This window comes from Euprymna scolopes, chromosome 12 (assembly GCF_053919585.1).
Source record: "Euprymna scolopes isolate OS-2025 chromosome 12, ASM5391958v1, whole genome shotgun sequence".
Lineage (NCBI taxonomy): Eukaryota > Metazoa > Mollusca > Cephalopoda > Sepiida > Sepiolidae > Euprymna > Euprymna scolopes.
Window position 1 is genome coordinate 96,457,468 of NC_136493.1, and position 22,415 is coordinate 96,479,882.

The window sequence follows — 22,415 nt, forward strand, 5'->3', positions numbered from 1 at the left end:
CACCAATATTCACGGAAAACATGAGTTGGAACAGATTCGTTGAGCGCATTGCTAAGGCTGCTGCAAACAAGGTGGGTTCTCTTTACCGTGTTAGAAAGTTACTTACACCTGAAAGTATTCTGTGCCTCTACAAGGCCACCATTCGCCCATGTATGGAGTATTGTTGTTACATTTGGGCTGGTGCATCTGCTACTAGTCTCTCCTTCTTAGACAGAGTTCAAAAGAGAGTCGCGAACCTAATAGGTCCTGTATTATCAAATAAGCTTCAGCAACTGTCCCATCAACGAAATGTTGCATCCCTTTGCCTGTTTTACAAGTAGTTTAATGGTGGATACTCCGACGAACTACAAGCCCTTGTGCTCCCTCAACGAAAATACCCCTGATAAACCCGACAAGCAACAAAATCCCATCATCATACAATAGAAATCTCTTGATGTAAGAAAGCCTTTTACTCTAATAGTTTCTTCCTTAAAACTGCTACACTTTGGAATTCCCTGGCTGTATTGACATGCAGAAGTTTTCTTTAATGGAATATGCAAATGAGGGTATTCATTGAATGTAGATTTCTTTTGAATACATAGTATATACAGAAATAATGCTGGAATTAAAGTTTATATAAGTTCGTTTTAAGTATGAAAATTAATTTGTGAAGCAGGGTGCCTTTTGTACATTTTAATTAAATTGTGAACAAACAGACAAAAATACGACTTCATTATAATACTAGCGGGGCTACCCGGCGTTGCTCGGGATCGTGTAAACAATGAGAAAATCTAATTTGATGTTGAATATATTTGTTAAGAAAGATCCCCTGCAAATATTAAGAGTATCGTTGTAAATAACAATGTTTTCAAATGTTTTTATTTCAGCACAGCCTCCGTATATTAACAGAAGAAAGTCAGCATGAAATCAGTCATAGTTTGATGTGTTCCAAAGCGATTTTCGTGAAAATTTGATATTTTACATTTCTTAAATACTATAATCACGATGGTATAATTATTGTGACTGGAAAATAAATGTGTAACTGTTGGTACCCCTAAAAAAAAAAAAAAAAAAAAAAAAAAAAAAACGTTGAAACTGCGCCCTCTCCCCACACACACACACAAAAATAATGAAAATAAAAGAACAATGTCAAACTTTCCAGAACGCTCGGAAAAATGTAAACAGAAAAAAAAAGAATCGAACGTAAAGAAACGAAATAAAACGGAAATGAATTAGTAAACGGCAGAAAAAAATGGAAGAAATAACGATGTCAAACTGTCCACAAAGATCGAAAAAATGTAAACAGAAAAAGAAAAATCTTAGGGAACGAAACGAAACGAAATATAACGGAAACGATATAATGTATGGTTTATAAAAAAATGGAAAGAGTGTGAAACTGCGAAAAAAAAGTAATCGATATATTTTTCTTAGTGTAAAAATATGACCCATAAAACGCAGTTTTAGGTGTAAAAATGATATCGAAATGCGATAATTACGATGGTATAATTAATTTGACCGGAAAAGTAATATCTAACTGTGGAAGCAGAAAGAAAAGAAAAAAAGAAAAGAACGCTGTCAAACTTACCGGAAAGTTCATAAGAATGTAAACAGAAAAAAGAAAAATCGAACTGGACGAATCCAAATAAAACGGAAATAAATATATAAAAATAACGAAAGATAGGAAAAATGTAAACAGAAAAATAGAACGAAAATCATGTAATATATGGCTTCCAGAAAAAATAAAGAAATAAATAAAAATAAAATGGAAAGAATGTGTTTGTAATTTGTTTGTATTAATGTAAAAATGTGGAAAACCTGTAAGTAATGTATTTATATTTCCTAGTGTATAAATGTGAACAACGAATAAATAATCCATGTAATTTATTTGTGTTTATTACTTTAAAAAAATCCGGCTGTATTAAAAAGAAAGAAACGATGTTAAACTTGTGGAAGGAAGAGGAAAAAACGGAGAGAAGAAAGAAATAAACAAAATGTAAAGTTCGTAGAAACAGAAACAGAGGATAGTTTTAAAAAAATTAAAAATAAATAAATAAAAATGAAAAGAAACGGTAGTGAACTTGTCGAAAAAGAGAGGAAACACAGAAAGAGAGAAGAAATAAATTTGAGAAAGAGAAAGATCTGGAAAACGAAAAACAGAGGGAAGATACAGAGAACCCCGCCCCCCCCCCAAAAAAAAAAGCAAAGAAAACGATGTTGTAATTGCCGAAGAATGCGAAATAAAACGGAATTGAAGTATCATACGTTTTAATGCACTGTAAAGAAGGAAGTGTAAAGTTTTTTGGTTTGTGTTTGTTTTTATTTTTAACCAACGTAAAAGTCAGCTTGTTGCGTTTCACCTTAATTGCAGTCCAGTTTTTATGAAAACCTAAACCGGCGTTCGTCCTTATTTGTCTCCTGTGAATAGTCATGGACGGTGTAAATGAGTGGCGGTGGAAGTATGAATTTTTTAGAGAGAGATGACTCTACTACTTCCATTGATCGTAACTGGTTTTGGCAGTCAACTCTCACCAGTAATAATATAGGAAGCTCCGATCTGCATGTTAGTGGATAGCTAATATGCCTATAACACACCTCAGATATCGTGATGCAGTTTGCGCATAGTACATTCTGCATAAAATGTCTAGATTCTTAATCCTATTAAGGTCAAAGTCATACGGGAAAAATGAGTTCATTTTATATATATATATATATATATATATGAACAAATGATTAATAAAACATGTTAAAAGACATCTTGAAAAAGAGTTAAAAACATATTTAATTTTAAAAAAGGAAGCACAAGATAAGTGAATAGTCCTTAATCCGTGGAGTTTCGACGAAATACTCTCCTTCTCATCAGAGGGCAGGAATTAGCAAAATGCAAGATCGGATTTTGCATATAAAAGTATTTAATGAAACTACAAGTAAATCACAGATCTTACTTGGTTAAAAAAAAGGGCGAGGTAAGGGGAATAGGAGGTAAAACTCTTTTTCAAGATGTCTTTTAACATGTTTTATTAATCATTTGTTCATATTATAAGCTCTATTTCCTTTTCGGTTTTATTGAGCTTTTACATCTGGTTGAGATTACTTTACTTGTAAATATTAACTCTTTAATATTTATAATATATTTTAAGTTTACCATTTTGATTACCTTGGTAAACTTATTGTAAATTTTATTTATTTATATATATATATATATATATATATATATATATATATATATATATATATATATATATATATATAAGATGAGAAGAAGAAGAAGAAGAAGAAGAAGAAGAAGAAGAAGAGATAGAGAAGAGACAAGATGCAAACAAAGACGCTGGGACAGTCCACAGAGTTTTATCATTTTTAAGATAAGATTTCATTAACGAAGCTGCTCTGCAAGACCTATATATGAGAGTACTTCCCTACAGACTACAGCATATTCGCCTTCAAATCAATACCACCAAAAGATACTAATCATAAACAGTCGTCATAAGTATTCCATAACCCAACACTTTGGCATACTGGTAACAGTGTTCAGTAACAGGCTGGGAGACCGAGGTTTAATCATTGATAGAATCATACTAAAGGTTAAAAATGGTAGGGATGCTCTTTGTTAAACACTCAGAATTATATGGGAAGTATCGGAAGAAAAAAGGCATCCTGCTCTACACCTTAGTGTAAGAGCTAATGAAAATGTAGCCTTCATGTCGCCCTTGACTATAATTGGTCACTTAGCTATATCTATCTTCTATACTCCTATAAATTCGTTTTCCTTTAGTGTGCGTTGATATTCATATTAAAACCCCTCTTTCCTATTTGTTTAAAAAGAAAATATAATTTTCTTATATATGGATACTGCAATTGCATTCATCTGCAAAAGATCTAGCTAATTTGCATATTATTTTAAACATTAATTTTAATTAATTTCCTATTAGTTTTTTTGGTTTTCTGATGGGATTATCATCTTTTGTTAACTATTACGTGTAATTATATTCATGCAGATATTCTACATGATTTATACTTGCATAATATTTGCTTAAAAAGTTTATAGTAAACACAAAATTGTTTCCATATATATTTATGTATATGTATATATTTTTGTTTAATCTATATATCTATCAATATATCTATAAAAGTGAACATGTCTGTGTATCTGTATGTGTCTGTACATTTCCCTACGCAATAACTCTGCAAATTTTAAGTCTACAGACTGGAAATTTACATACAGGGTACTGAGTTGTGGGAAAATCTGCGATCGGTTTTCGGTCAGAAATTTGGCTGTTAAGAGGTCAAAGTTCAACGATTTGACCTTTGAGAACTCTACCAAACTCCTCCTACAATTTTGAAATTTTAGATATAGGTTCCTTGGACATGGATCTAACTTAATAACTCGATTTGAGCCCAAAAACAATTAATGTTAAGGGGTTATAATATGGGTAAAATTTATTTTAAAATGACCGCTTTTTTCTTTTTTTTTTTCTTTTTTTTTGTTGAACATACCCCTCCAAACACCCGGGCAACGCCAGGCGTAAATGCTAGTAATTAAGTTTCAAATTTTGACTATTCCATTCAGTATTTTAAATACTCCCATAATATTCTTAATCGTTAAACTGACAACCATTAGCCTCGAGTAGATTTTGGCCTTAAATTGTGACGCATTAGTAAATAAAAAGTATAACATAATACCTTTTCTATGCAATAACTACACTAAATAACAAAATTAAAATTTTATTTACTGCAGTTACCGAGGATTATAATCTCACAAAACACTGCATTTTTTTAAATATTTAAAAAAATGTATTTGATTTTTTTTTTCTTGTTTTTATTATCAATCGCAAAAGAATTGACCTCTCTGTCAGAAGAGCACGTACCGGGGACCCTAGAAAGACAGATTAGAATTTTTATACGTTCAATCATTTTGTTGAAGGCAATTATATATATAAAAAAATAAATGCTAATTGATGTTTATTCTTTACATATGGCGAAAGATCAACCTTGGTTGACTGATTTTTTCTCTCTTCCACCGAAATATGACAGAATTGCTTTGAGAAACGAACTGGAAGCAAAAGGTAATATCAGCAACCCCAACCACCAAACATCACATCTCACACGAAATTCATCTTGCCATCCGCCCTCGACTTAAGTAGGATTTGCAACACACATTTTCAGGTACAAACGATCAGCCCCAGATGTAGACCATCCATCTCTTTAATAATACAGATTCCGTGTATATAAATATATATATATATATATATACGTTCATATCCCTAGGCTCCAATGTTCAAAAAGGATGTATCCTTTATAGAATCCGATTCGACAGATTAATAACTATTTGCATAGATAACTATATACCATCTAAAGAGTTTCAACTTAAACGAAATAACCAAACTTCGAATGTGATGCTGCAATTGCACATAAAAATCATTATTTTTGTTTCTTTAGACAAAATAGATGTCCTAAAATTAAAGCCTCCTATGAGACTGCTACAAACCACTGCCGAAAGGTTATAGAAAACGCGAGAATCTTTTCCCCTAACTGTTAAGTCTATAGCACCAGAGCAGAGGCTAGGTTTCCACGAGCTATGGTGCATAACAAATAGAGTTCTGCACAGATATGTAACATCTATCCCCACCATCATCAGAGGATTTGAGTTGATTACCTCAGCATCTGACAAAGCCAAACTTTTCGCGAAGAACTTCGCAGCAAACTCCACTGTGTGTGATAATAGCTGCCCACTACTTAGACTGATAATACTCTGGGCGATAGCCATAAATCTGTCCAAGATGTTTCTAAAGTTATAAAGAATTTTGATTCCAGCAAAGCAACCGGCTCTAACAGCATTCCAATCATTGCGCTAAAAAAGCTGCAATTGGAACATTATTGAACACTTAACCATTATTTATTTAACACTTAACCATTATTTATTTAACACTTAACCTTATAAAGTTGTTCGAAGTTTGTCTTAAGAAAAGTATTTAAAAATACAAAGTATCGGTCTTCTATATCCCAGTACAGATCAATCAGCCTAGTGTGCGTCATGAGTAAGTTGCTGGAGTCCGTGACAAATAGAGAAGTTGTCAACCATTTCATAAAAAAATAACCTATTCAAAGACATGCATTATGGTTCCCGTTCTGAGAGATCAACAGCCGATATACTGATAGTAATATCACACATGATCAGTGAACCTATTGACGACAATTCGTTTCGAGTGGAATGGTTCGACATAAATAATAAGGCATTTATATACGGCACAATCACGTTAACACACTGGTTTTCACTAGATCACCGAAGTTAAGCAACGTTGAACCTGATCAGTGCTAAATGGGTGATCATTTGGGACTTTTAGGTGCTGTATGTGCTCACCGCTTATCTCGACATCGTTCTGGACTTCTTGCCACTGGGATCAAGCAGTGCGGATTCAGGAGAGGTGTGATTGGAGATTGCGCAACCCTTGCCTCACAATTACATGTGATGCTGCCCCTACAGAGGGTATCCTTTGTCTTTCTAGACTGAAAAGAAGCATTGATTAAGGCATTTAATAGGATCTAGCACGAAGGTCTGTTTCATAAAATTCCCAGTATAGTTAGAAATGTCCTCTCAACCATAAAAGTCTTCTTCTTTGGAAACTCTGTCAAACTAGTCGTTGATGGATAAAAATTTGAAGCTCGCAGTATTAACGCTGACATGCCTCGTGGGTCTATCCTAGACTCAACTCTCTTCCTGATATTCATCAACGACCTCCAAAATCACATTCTTCGTTCATTTTGTCAACATATATGCAGACGATACTACTATTTATTGCAACACTTCAAAGGCCGACAGAGACCAAGATCTTTCTTATTCTCTCTTCTTCGACTTTGAACGTGTGGTAAAATGCGGTAAAAATAATTCGTTACCTTCAATGCATCCAAAACCAAACTTCTATATTTTTATCATTAACGCTCATGTGTCTACTTTGCCTTAGTTGAAATGAACAGCTCTCATCTTGATGAAGCACTTTGCTTCGAAAAAATTTGGAGACTAATCTTTAACCCGGATCGGAAATAGAAAACTTACATCAAATTCGTTGCCAAAATAACTAAAAAAAAAATAGTGGGATCTCGGCTGATTATAACATAGCAGCCTTCAAATCTAATCTGAAATAAATTCTTACTATTATTTATCCTCTTAGATAATCTAGCTCTACTCAAGTTTGGCTATGACTGATCCTACTATCTCACCATTTATTTAACACTTAACCATTATTTATTTAACACTTAACCATTATCGTAAAGCTGTGACCTTCCAAATAAATATATATATATATATATATATATATATATATATATATATAGAGAGAGAGAGAGAGAGAGAGAGAGAGAGAGGGAGAGAGAGAGAGAAAGAGAGAGAGAAAGAGAGAGAGAGAGAGAGAGAGAGAGATGCAGGGTAGGCAGTAATAACAGGTGTTTCTTTAAATTTCTCTTACTCCTCCCTATATTATTAGAAATACATAAAATAGATACCGTTATTTTTGCAAAGACATGCCGTTTCATCGTCATCATCATCATCATCATCATCATCATCATCATCATCATCATCATCATCATCACGACGGGCTCCTTTCCCGGACCAATGTGACTCTTCCTTTCCAGAGTTTCCTGTCTTCCATCAGCTACCTCAGATCTTTAGGTTCATAGTTGGTGCCGTGTGCTATTTTCTGGATGTCCCTATATCTAGGTCGTCCTTTGCTTGTGCGTCCGTGTCGTGGAGTCCATAGTAATACATCACTCACCAATTCATGCTTGCTCCTCAGACATCGCCAAATCGTAGGCGTCTCTCCCTGGTGGTATTAGATATGACAGGTAGTTTGCCATAAAATTATTGCTTCGTGGGATGATTTTGCCGAGGTATATTTAACACTGTTCGTAGCATACGGGTGTATGTGCCATCTAGTTTTCTTTCTAAGCTTTTGCCATTTTATAATAATTAATTATTTTGTTTATTTCAAATAAATGTTTAAAAAGTTGATAATTAAACAATGTTTTGCATACAATAACTACGTGAAAAATAACGAGTCAGCCAAAGCTGTTAAGAGAGAATTTGTCTCTATATTGACTTAATACGATGTCAGCCAGTTCCCAGAAGAGACACACTTCTAAACTGGGTTCATACTCTTCCCACGGAAGACACACTTCAGAAAAAAAGCGTCATGGCTCACCAAGAACAGTAATGTGAACAATGTGAAGCGCATTCGAGAAGCTATTCTCAGGTGTCCGAAGCGGTCTGTTCGGAAAAATTTTGCCGCCCTTAAAATTAGTGTTCGCTCTACTAGGCGAATCTTACACGAACAGATCTACTTCCATCCATAAAGATTGACTATCATACAAAAGCTTCAGCAAGCGGCCTATGAGAAGCGGCTTTACTTTGCACGTAGGATAGAAGAAATTTTAAAAAAAATGACAAAATCATTTTTAAATGAGTGATAAACCCCATTTTTATCTGGATGGAACAGTTAAGTAAGAGAACTGTAATTATTGAATTATAGAAAATTCTAAAGAACTGCATAAAACCCCATAACCAAAAAAAAAAAATAACAGCATGATGTGCTATAAGAGAAACTCAATTGATTGGACCAAACTTTTTTAAAGACAATTCTAGAAATTTTGTTATCGTTAATTCAAAACGTACATCCAAATGATCAATAATTTCTTTTTTCCTGAGTTAAGACGAAATCGAATTCCCATCCAACGTATGTGTTTTTAGCGGGATAGAGTGACAGCACATACCGCCAGAAAATCAATGGACATTCTCAGACAGATTTTTGGCGATTTTTGGCGATTTTTAGATTTGCTGAATATCCATGGTTTTCCGTGCCTCTGGATTTGTCCAATTGTGATTATTTTCTTGTGTGGATGTGCTAAGGAACGTGTTTATCAGAAAAAAACGTCACGTAACCTTGGGTAATTAAAGGAAGAGATTCGTTTTGTAATTGCGGAAACACACACCTGCTCTGCCTCTCTTTCTCTATCTCTCTCTCTTTCTTTCTCTCTCTCTCTCTCTCTCTCTCTCTCTCTCTATATATATATATATATATATATATATATATATATATATATGAAATAATGAACACTAAAAAGTAATGTTTATGCAAATAAACAGTTTATAGTTAATCACATTTTTATTCTTACTAATAAGTCACCACTTGTCAAGACCAAAATATACTCAAGTATAAGGGGTAATAAGATAATAATTTATACAATATTCTCTTTGTCTGTCTGTCTGTCTGTCTGTCTTTATGTCTGTATGTATGTCTATTTGTTTCTTTTACTTCTTCTCAGAAACTACTGGTCGACACGGCTAAAATTTTGTATATACCTCTGTTATGATAAGGTAAAGCGAATTAAGTATTATGGTATCTATTCGATGAACAGTTACGGATTAATTGGGATTAGTATTTATGTTACACTTTTTCTGGGAAACTACCGGGCCGATGTGGCTGGCATTTTGTATAGTCCTCTGTTATGAGAATGAGCAGCGAACTAAATATAATAGCATCCATTCGATTCACAGTTACGGATTTATAGAGATTATTATTTGATGTGGCAAAACGTCTAGAATTTCAAAACGTCTAGAATTTCAAAAAATTAATACAACGAAAAGGCGAAAATAAATAGGCAACTATTTTATCATCACTTTATAAATTTATAAAGGTGACTTTTTATTATTAGTTCTATGAATTTATACAGATGGAATTTGTTATCACTTTTATAAATTTATAAAGGTGACTTTTTATTATTAGTTCTATGAATTTATACAGATGGAATTTGTTATCACTTTTATAAATTTATAAAGGTGACTTTTTATTATTAGTTCTATGAATTTATAAAGATGGAATTTGTTATCACTTTTATAAATTTATAAAGGTGACTTTTTATTATTAGTTCTATGAATTTATACAGATGGAATTTGTTATCACTTTTATAAATTTATAAAGGTGACTTTTTATTATTAGTTCTATGAATTTATACAGATGGAATTTGTTATCACTTTTATAAATTTATAAAGGTGACTTTTTATTATTAGTTCTATGAATTTATACAGATGGAATTTGTTATCACTTTTATAAATTTATAAAGGTGACTTTTTATTATTAGTTCTATGAATTTATACAGATGGAATTTGTTATCACTTTTATAAATTTATAAAGGTGACTTTTTATTATTAGTTCTATGAATTTATACAGATGGAATTTGTTATCACTTTTATAAATTTATAAAGGTGACTTTTTATTATTAGTTCTATGAATTTATACAGATGGAATTTGTTATCTCTTTTATAAATTTATAAAGGTGACTTTTTATTATTAGTTCTATGAATTTATACAGATGGAATTTGTTATCACTTTTATAAATTTATAAAGGTGACTTTTTATTATTAGTTCTATGAATTTATAAAGATGGAATTTGTTATCACTTTTATAAATTTATAAAGGTGACTTTTTATTATTAGTTCTATGCATTTATAAAGATGGAATTTGTTATCACTTTTATAAATTTATAAAGGTGACTTTTTATTATTAGTTCTATGAATTTATACAGATGGAATTTGTTATCACTTTTATAAATTTATAAAGGTGACTTTTTATTATTAGTTCTATGAATTTATACAGATGGAATTTGTTATCACTTTTATAAATTTATAAAGGTGACTTTTTATTATTAGTTCTATGAATTTATACAGATGGAATTTGTTATCACTTTTATAAATTTATAAAGGTGACTTTTTATTATTAGTTCTATGAATTTATACAGATGGAATTTGTTATCACTTTTATAAATTTATAAAGGTGACTTTTTATTATTAGTTCTATGAATTTATACAGATGGAATTTGTTATCACTTTTATAAATTTATAAAGGTGACTTTTTATTATTAGTTCTATGAATTTATACAGATGGAATTTGTTATCACTTTTATAAATTTATAAAGGTGACTTTTTATTATTAGTTCTATGAATTTATACAGATAGAATTTGTTATCTCTTTTATAAATTTATAAAGGTGACTTTTTATTATTAGTTCTATGAATTTATACAGATGGAATTTGTTATCACTTTTATAAATTTATAAAGGTGACTTTTTATTATTAGTTCTATGAATTTATACAGATGGAATTTGTTATCGCTTTTATAAATTTATAAAGGTGACTTTTTATTATTAGTTCTATGAATTTATACAGATGGAATTTGTTATCACTTTTATAAATTTATAAAGGTGACTTTTTATTATTAGTTCTATGAATTTATACAGATGGAATTTGTTATCACTTTTATAAATTTATAAAGGTGACTTTTTATTATTAGTTCTATGAATTTATACAGATGGAATTTGTTATCACTTTTATAAATTTATAAAGGTGACTTTTTATTATTAGTTCTATGAATTTATACAGATGGAATTTGTTATCACTTTTATAAATTTATAAAGGTGACTTTTTATTATTAGTTCTATGAATTTATACAGATGGAATTTGTTATCACTTTTATAAATTTATAAAGGTGACTTTTTATTATTAGTTCTATGAATTTATACAGATGGAATTTGTTATCACTTTTATAAATTTATAAAGGTGACTTTTTATTATTAGTTCTATGAATTTATACAGATGGAATTTGTTATCACTTTTATAAATTTATAAAGGTGACTTTTTATTATTAGTTCTATGAATTTATACAGATGGAATTTGTTATCACTTTTATAAATTTATAAAGGTGACTTTTTATTATTAGTTCTATGAATTTATACAGATGGAATTTGTTATCACTTTTATAAATTTATAAAGGTGACTTTTTATTATTAGTTCTATGAATTTATACAGATGGAATTTGTTATCACTTTTATAAATTTATAAAGGTGACTTTTTATTATTAGTTCTATGAATTTATACAGATAGAATTTGTTATCTCTTTTATAAATTTATAAAGGTGACTTTTTATTATTAGTTCTATGAATTTATACAGATGGAATTTGTTATCACTTTTATAAATTTATAAAGGTGACTTTTTATTATTAGTTCTATGAATTTATACAGATGGAATTTGTTATCGCTTTTATAAATTTATAAAGGTGACTTTTTATTATTAGTTCTATGAATTTATACAGATGGAATTTGTTATCACTTTTATAAATTTATAAAGGTGACTTTTTATTATTAGTTCTATGAATTTATACAGATGGAATTTGTTATCACTTTTATAAATTTATAAAGGTGACTTTTTATTATTAGTTCTATGAATTTATACAGATGGAATTTGTTATCACTTTTATAAATTTATAAAGGTGACTTTTTATTATTAGTTCTATGAATTTATACAGATGGAATTTGTTATCACTTTTATAAATTTATAAAGGTGACTTTTTATTATTAGTTCTATGAATTTATACAGATGGAATTTGTTATCACTTTTATAAATTTATAAAGGTGACTTTTTATTATTAGTTCTATGAATTTATACAGATGGAATTTGTTATCACTTTTATAAATTTATAAAGGTGACTTTTTATTATTAGTTCTATGAATTTATACAGATAGAATTTGTTATCTCTTTTATAAATTTATAAAGGTGACTTTTTATTATTAGTTCTATGAATTTATACAGATGGAATTTGTTATCACTTTTATAAATTTATAAAGGTGACTTTTTATTATTAGTTCTATGAATTTATACAGATGGAATTTGTTATCACTTTTATAAATTTATAAAGGTGACTTTTTATTATTAGTTCTATGAATTTATACAGATGGAATTTTTTATCACTTTTATAAATTTATAAAGGTGACTTTTTATTATTAGTTCTATGAATTTATACAGATGGAATTTGTTATCACTTTTATAAATTTATAAAGGTGACTTTTTATTATTAGTTCTATGAATTTATACAGATGGAATTTGTTATCACTTTTATAAATTTATAAAGGTGACTTTTTATTATTAGTTCTATGAATTTATACAGATAGAATTTGTTATCTCTTTTATAAATTTATAAAGGTGACTTTTTATTATTAGTTCTATGAATTTATACAGATGGAATTTTTTATCTCTTTTATAAATTTATAAAAGTTGACTTTTTATTATTAGTTCTATGAATTTATACAGATGGAATTTGTTATCACTTTTATAAATTTATAAAGGTGACTTTTTATTATTAGTTCTATGAATTTATACAGATGGAATTTGTTATCACTTTTATAAATTTATAAAGGTGACTTTTTATTATTAGTTCTATGAATTTATAAAGATGAAATTTGTTATCACTTTTATAAATTTATAAAGGTGACTTTTTATTATTAGTTCTATGAATTTATACAGATGGAATTTGTTATCTCTTTTATAAATTTATAAAGGTGACTTTTTATTATTAGTTCTATGAATTTATACAGATGGAATTTTTTATCACTTTTATAAATGTAAAAAGGTGACTTTTTATTATTAGTTCTATGAATTTATACAGATGGAATTTGTTATCACTTTTATAAATTTATAAAGGTGACTTTTTATTATTAGTTCTATGAATTTATACAGATGGAATTTGTTATCTCTTTTATAAATTTATAAAGGTGACTTTTTATTATTAGTTCTATGAATTTATACAGATGGAATTTGTTATCACTTTTATAAATTTATAAAGGTGACTTTTTATTATTAGTTCTATGAATTTATACAGATGGAATTTGTTATCACTTTTATAAATTTATAAAGGTGACTTTTTATTATTAGTTCTATGAATTTATACAGATGGAATTTGTTATCACTTTTATAAATTTATAAAGGTGACTTTTTATTATTAGTTCTATGAATTTATACAGATGGAATTTGTTATCACTTTTATAAATTTATAAAGGTGACTTTTTATTATTAGTTCTATGAATTTATACAGATGGAATTTGTTATCTCTTTTATAAATTTATAAAGGTGACTTTTTATTATTAGTTCTATGAATTTATACAGATGGAATTTTTTATCACTTTTATAAATTTAAAAAGGTGACTTTTTATTATTAGTTCTATGAATTTATACAGATGGAATTTGTTATCACTTTTATAAATTTATAAAGGTGACTTTTTATTATTAGTTCTATGAATTTATACAGATGGAATTTGTTATCTCTTTTATAAATTTATAAAGGTGACTTTTTATTATTAGTTCTATGAATTTATACAGATGGAATTTTTTATCACTTTTATAAATTTAAAAAGGTGACTTTTTATTATTAGTTCTATGAATTTATACAGATGGAATTTGTTATCACTTTTATAAATTTATAAAGGTGACTTTTTATTATTAGTTCTATGAATTTATACAGATGGAATTTGTTATCTCTTTTATAAATTTATAAAGGTGACTTTTTATTATTAGTTCTATGAATTTATACAGATGGAATTTGTTATCTCTTTTATAAATTTATAAAGGTGACTTTTTATTATTAGTTCTATGAATTTATACAGATGGAATTTGTTATCACTTTTATAAATTTATAAAGGTGACTTTTTATTATTAGTTCTATGAATTTATACAGATGGAATTTGTTATCACTTTTATAAATTTATAAAGGTGACTTTTTATTATTAGTTCTATGAATTTATACAGATGGAATTTGTTATCACTTTTATAAATTTATAAAGGTGACTTTTTATTATTAGTTCTATGAATTTATAAAGATGGAATTTGTTATCTCTTTTATAAATTTATAAAGGTTACTTTTTATTATTAGTTCTATGAATTTATACAGATGGAATTTGTTATCACTTTTATAAATTTATAAAGGTGACTTTTTCTTATTAGTTCTATGAATTTATACAGATGGAATTTGTTATCACTTTTATAAATTTATAAAGGTGACTTTTTATTATTAGTTCTATGAATTTATACAGATGGAATTTGTTATCTCTTTTATAAATTTATAAAGGTGACTTTTTATTATTAGTTCTATGAATTTATACAGATGGAATTTGTTATCACTTTTATAAATTTATAAAGGTGACTTTTTATTATTAGTTCTATGAATTTATACAGATGGAATTTGTTATCACTTTTATAAATTTATAAAGGTGACTTTTTATTATTAGTTCTATGAATTTATACAGATGGAATTTGTTATCACTTTTATAAATTTATAAAGGTGACTTTTTATTATTAGTTCTATGAATTTATAAAGATGGAATTTGTTATCACTTTTATAAATTTATAAAGGTGACTTTTTATTATTAGTTCTATGAATTTATACAGATGGAATTTGTTATCTCTTTTATAAATTTATAAAGGTGACTTTTTATTATTAGTTCTATGAATTTATAAAGATGGAATTTGTTATCTCTTTTATAAATTTATAAAGGTGACTTTTTATTATTAGTTCTATGAATTTATACAGATGGAATTTGTTATCACTTTTATAAATTCATAAAGGTGACTTTTTATTATTAGTTCTATGAATTTATACAGATGGAATTTGTTATCACTTTTATAAATTTATAAAGGTGACTTTTTATTATTAGTTCTATGAATCTATACAGATGGAATTTGTTATCACTTTTATAAATTTATAAAGGTGACTTTTTATTATTAGTTCTATGAATTTATACAGATGGAATTTGTTATCTCTTTTATAAATTTATAAAAGTGACTATTTTATTGTCATTTTATACATTTTTAAAGGTGACGATTTTATTATCACTTTTATAAATTAATGAAATTGACTATTTCATGGTCATTTTATAAATTGATAAAGGTGACTATTTTATTGTCACTTTTATAAATTTATAAAGGTGACTATTTTATTGTAACTTTTATAAATTTATAAAAGCGACTATTTTACTGTCATTTTATAAATTCATAAAGATGATTATTTTATTATGATTTTATAAATTTATGAAGGTAACTATTTCGTTATCACCTTTATAAATTAATGAAACTGACTATTTTATTTCGCTTTAATAACTTTTTGAAAATTACTATTTTATTTTCACTTTTCGACATCTCAAGAGAAATTGCATGTTTTGAAAATATATAGACTAAATTGTATGAATATTTTTTTCAGCAAATACGAGAGGTGGGTGTCTAAAAATAGTGTGCATAGACGAATATATTTTACTAAATGTAGTAAAATATATTCATATATGTACACTCATTTTAGATACCTCTTCCAAATAGTGCAGTCTTAATAGTACATCCGTTAATCACAACTGGCTTTTCAATCAACGGTGCAGTGACGTCAAATAGACTGCAATTCGCGACATGTGCAAAATAATATCTATGTCCTTCCAGCTTGTAAAAACTACACACGTCTACATCTACAGGGACATGATGCGGAGCTGTACGACACGCACATGACGCTCTAGTTTACAAAGTTTGGTTTTAGTGAAGGCAACAAAATTGATAAGCAATGTAAAGCAATAGATGGATAAGTCAACAAAATTTACGCGTCTAGTGAATAAAGTTAGCGTTAGAGTACTATGCCAGGCATTTTTATGCCTTCAAAAGTGTAATAAGAAAATACGATCAAGCGACAATTAAGCTTACTTATGTCGATTCTGTATTTCACCGAACTGGTTATAATAAAAAAAAAGCCTTTAATTAGTGATGGGACGATATCAGTATTTTTACGGCATGCCAACACTTTGGGTTATTTTACGCCGAGTGTCTATGGGTTCAGGGAGCTGTTGTATAAAGGTTCTTTTTAAAAAAATATATAAGGGCTATTTTTTTTTAAGATATGAAAGTATGACGTGAGGATTGTTTTTATCAAATATGTCCTTAATATTGTTTTCTTTGTAGAAATGATTTCTTGCTGTTAAAAAATTAGTGCATTCAGTATGTGCTTTATTTTGAGTGGTTGTTGACAAGGTATGCAGATGTGTTGACTTTCTTTCTTTAAGAGATATGAGTGAGTTAAATATCTATGGCCTATTTTTATTCTTGTTAGTTTGACTTCTTTTCTGTTTAGTTTCGTGTTGTTTTTTTGTTTTTGTTTTTTGTGTTTTTTTGTTTTTTTTTAGTGTTATTTCGTAAAGTTTGTTGCAAAGTTGCAGTGAATATTCCTAGCATGCAAATATGTATAGCGACACAAAGTTCGATCCTCGGACAGGCGAGGTTAGGAAAGTGAAAGTGAAAGTGACATTTATCTGCTTGGATAGGTTCATCACGGACGAATGGCCTGATGTAGCAAACGTTCTGATTGGTGATAAAATAGGGTGAATATTAATATGCTATACGAAGGATGAAAGGGTCAGTACACGTGGAGAGAGTAAAGGGATGATTAGATAGGTAATAACTATGACAAAGAAAACATATACAAATACAGTAATGAGGAAATATAGATATCCAAACCTTATGACATATCTTAATATACTACTTGGAATAATTAAGAAGACACGTATATAGGTAAATAGTTAGATACAAACATAATAGTGTTTTCAAATATTTTTATGAGACATACGTTGTCTAAATAGATAGATAGTCTTACGTAAAATATTAACAGCAAACATGAATCGGAATAAATACATTGAAGACATTGCCATGCTGCTGCAAAGAATGTGAGCTGCCTCTACGGTGCTAGAAAATCATTCATATCAAAGAGTATCCTGCATCTTAACAAGGTCATAATTCGTTTATGCGTAGAGTAGTGTTGCCACATCTAGGCGGGTGCATTTGACACTCGTCTCTCACTCTTTAACATGATCCATAAAAGAATCTCAAATCTAATAGATCCCGCATTGTCGGTCAAGCTCCAACCTCTGCTTCATCGCCATACTGTTGTATTCTTGTGCCTGTTTTAAAAATACTTTAAGTTAATGTGCTCTGGTGAACTCGAAACACTTGTGCCCACTCGACATTCATTCTCCAGACTAATTCGACAAGCAGCAAACCCCTTTCACTGTTGAAGCCACTAAATGCCCGAAAGCCGGCTATTCTAATAGTTTCTTCCTTTGTACTGCTAGATGTTGAATTCCCTCCCGGTTTCTTGATTCGCTGACTGAACTAAACTGTACAAGTCTAAATGTAATTCGAACAAAGATCTCGCTACTCAACTTCCCATAGTCCCCAGTTAGACACGATCCCAAATAGTATCCCCTTACGAACAAATGTCTTATTTGAGTAAAAAATTAATCAAATAGAGGAGCAAAAAATTTTTATGAAATCGATTTTTTCTACATTAAAATTTGTTTTGATTTTAACTTTGTTCTTCTGCAATGGGCGGCAATTAAATGCGGGTGTATATAAAGACAGATAACAGATCAAAGATAGATATAATAGATGGATTTACTTCCTCTGTCCCCTCTCTCTCTCTCTCTCTCTCTCTCTCTCTCTCTCAGAGTAAAATGCAGTATCTGTTCTGATACCACAGTTATTTTGTTTTTTTTTTATGCATTTATTTGCTTCCCCACGAAAGCAAATGTGACACAAGATCTTTTTTAATGTGGAGGAAAAATCAGTTCCGCTAAAGCAAGGGCAAAAAGGGGGCACTCTGGCAGTATCCAAAAATAGTAATTGTTTTTTTGCTGTTGTTTTAGTTCAGAATTTCATTTTTGAGGGAAGCCGAATTTTCCCAATATTAAAAACCTGCCTTATGTCTTAGTGACCTCTCGGGGAGGCAAATCAATAGGGACTCTTTAAAATACAATATTACGGGTGTCGCCATTTTGTTTGCGTAAAAAATCACGCTTTAATTTAACGTTTAGGTGCACGATTTTATTAAGGCCTTCTGTGTGCTAAAGACAAGTCTCATTTTCATAAATAATGACGATAATTACTTTCATTTCCTGTAGGCATTTACGCCATCCCCTCTTCCTTGTCGCCCCTTTAACTTGCCCACCAATAAACCTGTTTCTTTCCAGCTTACTCTTTCGCCATCTTTATCTTTCCTTTTCTTTCGTAAAGCAATGAGTTTTCGCGCATTAATATTATGCTGGTCCAGTGGTTGGCGTTAATCGTGCAAGAATAAGCAATTATTTCCACTTTGCTTTTTTCGGTTTCCATTTAACGGCTTGCATCCCTTCTAATCCTCCAAGAAAAAATAACATATTTTTCAAAAATTACAATTGACTCGTGACATCTAAAGTAGGGGTTATCACCTCGTATTTTATTATTATTATTATTAGTAGTAGTAGTAGTAGTAGTAGTAGTAGTAGTAGTAGTAGTAGTAGTAGTCACTAGCAGTTTTCACACAAGCCATCAAAAGAGATAACTCTGGAAATATCACTATGGTGTTCCCTGGAAACTGAGTGACAAAAGGCTCTCCAGATTTTCACTGCCCCCGCCACAATTCTCTCCGCAACCAGCTTAGATGATTTCACATTTTCGCAAAAGTCGCTTACATTTGATTTCTTGCTGGTAACAGCCATTGATATTCCCTTGGGTTTGTGTGACAAAAAAAAAACTCCCCTTTCACAAGACCCCAGTGCTCTCTGGTTAGTGCTCTCTCTCCTCTTCTTCCGGACCCTTCACGGCTCTTCGCCATCCGATATAGATGCCTACATTTTTTTTAATTTGTTTTTATTTAGGTAAGAGTGGCATAATAAACTTGAAATTTTACGGTTTAGATTTTCTTGGTTTGTTGTGGTCGTATTCTGTTTTTTTTTATTGCAGTCTTCAAGTTACTGGTACTTACCATGAGTTCTCACATAGGTCATCATCAGAATTACTCACTGACAACAGCCGGTGGTATTCTCTGGAGTCTGGGGGGACAAGTCTCCTCAGATTTTCAGTACTCTCTATCTCTTTCAATAACTCTGCAAATGATATTGCGTTATCGCAATAGCCACTTGCCATTGACTAATCGTTAAAAACGATCATTGGTCTTCATTGGAATTTGGGTAGTAAAAGGCATGCTCCATGTCCCAGTCCTTTTCGCACTCATCCAATGGAGGTCTCATTAGTGATTTTACTACTCTGGCTTTCCATCCTCCTTGACCCTTCACGACTATTTGGTATGGCGCAAGTTGATGCCGACCTCATATTTTTAAGAGAGGTGTGCATGTTTAATTTACAATTTGGAGGTTTCAGTTTTCTCAGATCCGTGTAGTGTTTCTTTGTAAATCGTTTTACTTTATTATTATTATTATTATTATTATTATTAGTAGTAGTAGTAGTAGTAGTAGTAGTAGTAGTAGTAGTAGTAGTTACATTTATATCTTTTTACACTAGCCATTATCAGTGAGTACTAACAATTACCGGTACTGTTCCCAGGTGTCTGAGTGACAGCAAGTCTCCTCCAGATCTCCATCATTCTCCTATTTTTCAATAACCGTTGCAAGATATTTTGCATTATGGCAACGGCCGTTCATCATGGATTTGTCACTGGCACCGATCGTTGGGTCTTCTATGGAATTTGAGTGGCAATAAGCACCCCTAAGTTTTCAGTATTCGTTTCGTTTCAGTTGATGTCTGTTTGGTGCTCTTAATCCTGCGAAGGCGGAAGGTGTAACATTAAAACGAGCGACCTTTGTGCTCTAGAATTTATTTTTCTATATATTCATCACCATTCCCAATGCACAGCAATGAATAAGACCATTGATGTTTCGGTCGTAAAAGTCACCACTTGTCGAACAGATTCTTTTTTTATTAATTTCTGCAATTATTATGCTGTCTACATAATGCGTCCTTCAGAGGTTCGGATAATTGGAAGTCTGACAGTGCCTGGTAAGTGGGACAGTACTGGCCTGCTGAACTTTGTCAACGTTTCAATGTAACGATCAGAGTTGCTAGTCAACGCTTATTCCAAGAAATCCAGGAGGATGACACCCTTTTTGTCCCAATAGACGGTACACGTTGCTTTGCTTACATATGCCTGCGTCTTGAACTTCTTCTATGCTGGGAAGCGTGAATGGTGCTATTCCATCGACTGTCGTTTGGACTCTAGCTCAAGCTGGTGATACCACGTCTCGTCACCTGTGATATTGCGGTCCAAGCGTCCGCCGCCTTCGGTTTCGTACCGACTCACCACAAGTTCTAATAGGCATCCTGTCGGTGGTCTTTTTGGTTCTGCATGTGCATTCGTGGTACCTACTTAGCACACACTTTGCTTTACTCTAGAGATAACAACGTCGTTTCCGGTGCACTGACATGAAATAATTAAATAAATCATATAAATTTTCATTTACACACACACGCGCACGCGCGTATATATTTATTTATGCCAGAAAACATCCGACTAAAGCAATCTGATACCATAGTTTTCAAACCATGTGAGTTTCTAAAATATTGTTCCGCTGAGTTTTTTACCATCGTTATTTAGAACTATGAGCTAACTTACCTGGGGCCGCGCTTGTTTGAAACCGATGGCTGATTTTGATTTAACCTGATTTTCTGCAACATAGTCTCTACTATTATATAAAAGTAATGAGAGTTCCCTCCTCATAGGTTCCGAGGCGGCTGAGCCTATATTTTGCAAATTTCACACAAAGGCAATTTTTATATGTCTGACAGCGTTCTTAGATATGTTTTGTACAGAAATTCATCCGATAAGTATCAAAAATCGAAAGAATTTGATCTTAAACATAGTCTCTCTTCTCTTGTAGATAAAAAATTATTTTTACAGATGAATATAGGATTGATAAAAAAATAATACATACGTAATCTGCATAAATTAAAATATCATGTTTAAGCGTATTGTACGACCGGTCAACACCGTGTGATCAGCTAGTATATATATAAGTTGCCACCCAATCACAACGAAAAAGTCAATCGTATACAGTCAATCTGCGCATTAAAAGTATATGCACAAACCCATCCGATTATGACGCACAGGTAGGCATCTTAATCAACCACTTTCTTCGCAAAAACTACCCATTCAAAATTATTAAAAGAAACCATCAGCAAAGCATCACACATTAGCAGACACAATCTACTAACAAAAACAACAAAACATCCACACGAATACCTATGGTATTTCACTTCAATAATAACACCAAACATTTATACAACCCCATCAAACAGATGTTCAAACAATTACAACATGACCCCACACTCAACACAATATGCAATAAACCACCCATTTGGTCCAAACGACAACTCCCCAACATATTCCTTACTCACATCCACTCGGATTAACCGCACCCTCACATCTCAAGGAAACAACTCTTGCAATAGGCCCAGATGTCTAATATGTACACATATTAACACCAACAGCACATTCACTCCTCCAGGCACCAACATCCATCTCAAACTTCCCCCTCTAAATTGCAATAGCTCAAATGTAATATATCTGTTATATTTCACAAAATGCACAAAAGGCAAATGCGTGGGGGAAACAGGCCTGGAGATCCACCTACGTCTTAATAACCACAAACATACCATTAGAGATAAATCTACACAGCATCCAGTAGCTATCCACTATAATTTAGCTAACCACACAATAGACAATATCAGATATATCCTCATAGCATCCAATTTTATTACACAACACCAGAGA